Source organism: Maylandia zebra, linkage group LG19 (assembly GCF_041146795.1).
Source record: "Maylandia zebra isolate NMK-2024a linkage group LG19, Mzebra_GT3a, whole genome shotgun sequence".
In the NCBI taxonomy this organism is placed as follows: domain Eukaryota; kingdom Metazoa; phylum Chordata; class Actinopteri; order Cichliformes; family Cichlidae; genus Maylandia; species Maylandia zebra.
Window position 1 is genome coordinate 7,887,729 of NC_135185.1, and position 5,851 is coordinate 7,893,579.

Genomic DNA, 5,851 nt, shown 5'->3' on the forward strand with positions numbered 1-5,851 from the left:
TTTAAATTTATGCAATACAAATACAATCTCTGCTGGCACTAATCTCTTTCCATATTATTTATCTTGGGGAACTTGATTGAGCATGCATGCTCTGTTCCAGCAGCTCCCACACTGTAAAAAAAGTCAGTAAAATATACAGCAAAACACCGTCAAATTCCAACGGTAATGGAGCGTAAAATCAAAAACTTCCTTTTACTGTATTAAATAGATTGAATAACCGTTAATTGTGAGACTGGATAAAACTTTGTTTTTTACTGTAATAAAATGTTGAAATTATAAATATTTTCTGTGAAAACAAATAAATATGCATACATTTTACAATTACATATTGTAATGTTGAAAATGTCTGAAAAACTTAGATTTTACGGTATTATTTGAGTAAAACTACATCTTTTGGGGTTGTGCACATTGGAATTCACAGTATAAAGCTGTAGATTTTTAAGCAAACAAAAACATTCATTTTTACAGAAACAAGATGTTAAAAAATAGGGTCCACCGTAATAATACAACCAGTACATACCATTAAAAAAAAGCAAATATCAGCAGTGAAAGACAATAAAACTGATAGTATTTTTTTATTTTAAAATTCAGATACTGATATACAGATTAAAAGTTAGGCCTGCAGTATATCATTGTTAACCTTCTGATAAAAAAATCAACAGCAAAAGAAGATGTTAAAAATAAAGTTTATGGTTGTGAATAAAATTGATTTCAATAATCTTTTTTAATTATTATTTTAAAACAACTTTATGTTGTTGTGTTTCACGCCATATTATCAGACCACCTTAAGTGGGTCGGCCTTAAATTTTGAATTTGTGTGATCGCTGTTGATTGGTAGCTAAACTGCTGGTAAACTGTGTACAGACGTTTTACGTTCGAATTGCAGAGAAAAAAAATCTGGTAGCAACATTGTGCAGTATGAGCGAACCATTTCACCAAAAAAAGGGGAAGCAAGGTAAGACGTGGCTGCAGCGGTCTGCAGACGTGACTTCTGATCAAATTCGAACCTCCTAAAGAAACAAAGAGCGACGTTACATTGCGGGATGACGTCACCTGAAAATGACCAATAGCGCGGCGCGCTGCTGAGCTGTGTGCCAACCGCTCTTTTTTTCATGCAGGAGACTCAAGTTGGCTTCGCTAACGGACACAGTTTTGAACTCGTATATTAGCGCCATTTATTGCTGCTTGGACCACAGCATCTTCGGAATTTGTAGACATCCTGGCAGCTTACAATTAGTTCGAGGTGAGGTGAGTACATGCAACTTCAAGTTATCTCTGTTATAAAAATCCACCAGCCCAGCGTTTATAGATAATTTTAGCAGTTCGTTTTTTATGAGTGAGGTTGTGAATTTAGTTAGCATTTGTGAGTTGAGTTAGCATTACTGTTGCGAGGGAAGCATTGCTCTGGATTAGTTTCTGTATATGGCGTGCTTAATTCGCTAGGGAGGAATTACCAAAGTACTTGGAGTTATGTTAACGTGTAATTTCTGTGGTAAGGTAGTTCAGTCATCAAGGGGCTACGTGCTTCATTGTAAACTGCATCGGAATGAGCCACGTTGTTTCTTTCGGTGTATTGAAGCAGGCTGCAAGCAGACATACACCAGGTATGGCGCGTTTAAGGCTCATTTTTACCGAAGACACTGCCCCCACCCATGTCACTGGTGTGGTGGTGGTTTCTTCGTTTACATGTGCAATGGCGATGTGTGAACGTCAGTGTCAGAACTCTAAAGAGTTAATAGCTCATCTGAAGAGCCATATTGTGGAAGGACACGTGGTCACTTGTCCAGTAAGAGGATGCACAAATACCTTTAGAGTTAAATCATCTTTTACTGCTCACATGTCACGTAAACACAGAGTTTTCAGACAGCAGCATTGGTGATTTATATAGAGAGTCTGCATGTCAATCATCATCTGTTCCAACCACATCAGATGACTTTGTACCCTTGATTTCCGAGCCTGCTGCACAGTCTATTGCACATGAAGATAACATGGAAATGCCCCCTGAATTCTGTGATCTTTTTCTGAGAAACGTTTCACTATTCTACTTAAAATTGCAGGGTCAGTTTCTACTGCCTGCTTCAACCATACAGAACATTGTAGAGGAAATGCAGAACATGCATGAGTTGGGACAGACATACAGTTTGGGTAAACTTGCATCACTGTTAAAAGATGACACATCATTATCAGAGGAGGACATCAACAAAGTCTGTGAGTCTGTCAAAAGCTATGATCTTTTTTCTGCATGTCATACCGGGCCATTGAGGACAGTGCACTCCAGAGCTCAGATCTTTAAAAAAGCCTTCAACTATGCGGAACCAAAGAAAATATTTTTAGGGAGAGATGAAAACAGAAAAGATAGGTTTGCCTATTATGTGCCTTTAAGAGAGACTTTGAGATGTCTGCTAGAGTCTGATCTGTGGCAGAAATCAGAAGAGCCCTCTACTGAGCCTCCTGCTGATGTTCTGTGTGACATAAGTGATAGTAAGCTGTTTTAAATAAAATGATTTTTTTGGTCAAAACCCATTGACTTAATTGATTTCTATCCATTAACATCTTACATGAAGTATGGGTACCAAATGGTTCCATTGAAACACAGTGTGCTGTCACAATAATGGTGCTGTTAGTTTGGTACTTACGAAACACTGTATAAAAGTGTAGTATCAAGCAAGATCAGCTTCATATTTTAAGACCAAAGGTACCACTTGGTGTAAATTGACCTTTATTCACATTCTTTTATCAGACATCTTGGAAATGGGGGGCAGCATAAGGAGTTCCATTACTAAGGTGCTGCCGGACCTGTCTGCCTCAATCCTTGAAATTGTACTGGAGGCACTACAATCATTAGGAGTGGAGACATCTGAGAAACAAACCAGTAAGTATTATGATTTCATTGCACAATAGCCATGAAGGACTTTCTGTTTTTTCTATTATGCTTTGGCCAAGGTCCAAAAAGTACAATTAATCTATTGTTTGTGATATTGTTTTACAGCACCAAATATGGAAATTTCAAGCCAGGCCAGCATATCGTCTCCATCTGTTTTAAGGTTTAAGGGTGGTGGCACAGCTAAGACCCAAGAGTCTCTTTCAAGGTTAGTAAAGTAAACAGATTCAAGAAGATATTTTACACATTTCTTTGTCGTCTGTCTCTAAATCTTATTTTGTCTTTATTATGATTAAAAAGGTTTGTTTTGTTCCTGCCCTTTTCAGACACTGAATTTGAGCAGAAACCATAAGGATACTCAAAGGACCTGTGACTCTCAGGAAATGGTGAGATTTCAGGTCATAATCTTTTTTTTTTCCATTAAATTAATTTTCCTTTTTCCCTTTACAATATTGCTGTTTTGTTTTTGTAAACAGCATCAAATGAGAGAGACAGATGAAACAGTTTCAAGACAATGGCAGGAAAAAAATGCTGAAGATTGAAACAAACCTTGGCTGGAAATATTTGGTATGTGTTTTACCGTAAATCAAATTGTTGAAAAACATTCAGCTACACTGTAACACAGGGAAACTTGATTTGCACTTATTTTGTTACTTTAATTTCTTGTCTCATTATTTTTGTCAGTTATTATTGTTTATGGTGTATGCCCTTCTTGTTTTCCTTCTGAATGCAGAAGGTATCTAGCCAGTCCACAATGAAAGCTTCGTTGCACCCAATGAGTCTTCTGGCAGAAATGATGGCGGCTGTATTCTTTGGTTTCCCTAAACATCACACCCTGCCTGTTTATACGAGGCTCTTCAATTAAGTCTGCACCCAAAGATTCAATAAGAGGTAAGCAGTGGTATTATTCAAGTTTTGCTAAAGAAAGATGGACAGGAGACACTAATCTTAATCAGCCGAGCTCAGGTTCATGTCCAGGTGAGCAGTTTCATACGCTATAAAATGTAGATTGAATGATAGGTCTCATCACCATGCATTCAGCCATTAACTTCAAGTTCTATGATAAATCAATACGAAACTTAAATACGTTTTCCAACAAATTATGATTGTGATTAGGGCTGCGTTGTCTATGTATAACTTTTACATAAGTAGATTTAAAGTATAACTATTGCCAAAACGCAACCTGGGCTGTTTTTTTTTTTTTTTTTTGTTTTTTTTACTGTATCGATTTTGATGCGCTCAAATTTATGCCCCGGCCCCCTAGTATTCCCATTCACTGGCTATTGACCACAAAACAAAATCACGGTCAATCTCAAAAACGGCTTGTTTGTCGTAATTATGCTTTTAGATATATGTTTGTCTCGTTTACAGTAAAAAAAAAAAACTGAAAAAAACAGCCCAGGTTGCATTTTGACAATAGCTATCCTTTAAGAACTGTATATTTTACACTTAAGAAATCATTTATCATTAGATCTGGTTTTGGCAGCACGTTTTGTTCATTTCTGTGCATTTTGCTCAAGCACTGATCAAACTTTGTCCATTTTTTTTGCTGCAGAGGGGATCCTGCCAGTCCAAAGTGAACTCCTGATGGACATTGAAGTACTCCTGCAGAGCTTGTATCTTCAACACCATGCGCATTAGAAACTCCACCGAGTCCTTTCCTTCACCAAGGCAGGACCCAGTGACTCATTACTGTTGATAGGTCAGGGGCAGGTAATATTTTGTTTCATGTTTATTCATTCCTCCATGGATTACCAGCCATATATATGGACACATGCTGTATTCTCAAGATCTATGCTGTTTTGTAGGAATAGAGAAAATGATATGTTTAGTCTGTTTTCAAATGGTATGTCAAATTTTCTCATTGTTTATCAGTAATATTCTCTACCTTGGTTGTATATGAGCATCTTTAGATTTTTCTATATTTAGCGGTTGCAAATGTAAAATGTACAGTAAACCATTTATGTTCCTCATATTGTACTGTATTTTTAGCGGTAAAATACCGGCAGCTGTGGTTGCCAGGAATTTACCGTAAAATGTATCTGGTCAAAATAAAATGCTGTAATTTGTTATACAATTTCACTGTGTTTTTTACTGTCAAAGGTTTTAATAAGGTTTAACATATTTCTGTTATTTTTACAGTTATTTACAATAATAGGGTCTATCCTATTACTGTTAAATTAACAACAAATTACTGTAAATATTATTATATTATTACTTTTTTTTTACTGCAAATATCCGTAAAAAGCTATGGAAAGTTGCATTTTTTACATTAAATTGCTGTATAATTGACAAATATATTTGGTTTTTTCTATCATGATTTTGGTAAAATAATACGTTGTCTACCTTAAAAATTAGGGTTACAAAACCAGTATACCGTATTGTCCTTTACAGATTCCACATTTTTTACACGGTATATTCCTGGCAACCACAGCTGCCGGTATTTTACCGTAAATTTGACAGATTTTTTTTTTACAGTGCAGATTCACACACATACATACACATATACACACACACACATGGCTGGGGGCTCCCCAGTATAACCACAGAGTCATACTAGTGAACACCAAGCAGCTGCACTGGAGCAGTGTGGGGTTGAGGCAATGTCAACACTAGCAATTTAAATACTCATTAATTTTCCTCACATCTACTCTGCAGTCGCAGTGTTTTTGTTACTATGCTACGATGGTCACCCTTTATTTTCAGATTGTCACGTGATATCTTATTCAAGCAACACCTCTCCATTATTAAATCCTAATGTAAGACCTGATAGAATAACACGCCAAAGAAAATTAAGTAGCCTTTACAGATTTAAGAAAAAGAAAAAAACAGCTTTGCTCAGTGTCATGTAAAGTTGTAAATGAAATGTTTTTCTTATGCAGACTGAGTTCTTTATTCTCAAGCTTAAAGGTAAAACAGTAGCCTAGTGTGGTGTGCAACATTTTTATGTTTACCGCTTGAAGTTAGATT

At 36.3% G+C, this 5,851-nt stretch overlaps 1 long non-coding RNA gene across 3 annotated transcripts; it reads left to right on the forward strand.

Annotated features, from left to right (window-relative positions):
• Positions 1 to 206: 206 nt before the first annotated feature.
• Positions 207 to 5,035, forward strand: LOC112430679 (uncharacterized). 3 transcript variants are annotated; one of them, XR_013094636.1, is made up of 8 exons: positions 207 to 955; positions 1,119 to 1,248; positions 2,741 to 2,872; positions 2,990 to 3,089; positions 3,208 to 3,267; positions 3,358 to 3,448; positions 3,615 to 3,772; positions 4,437 to 5,035. It is a non-coding gene; the product is annotated as an uncharacterized LOC112430679 (long non-coding RNA). The 3 variants fall into 3 exon arrangements; XR_013094637.1 differs by having other exon boundaries at positions 207 to 1,243; XR_013094635.1 differs by having other exon boundaries at positions 209 to 1,248.
• The last annotated feature ends 816 nt before the right edge of the window (positions 5,036 to 5,851 follow it).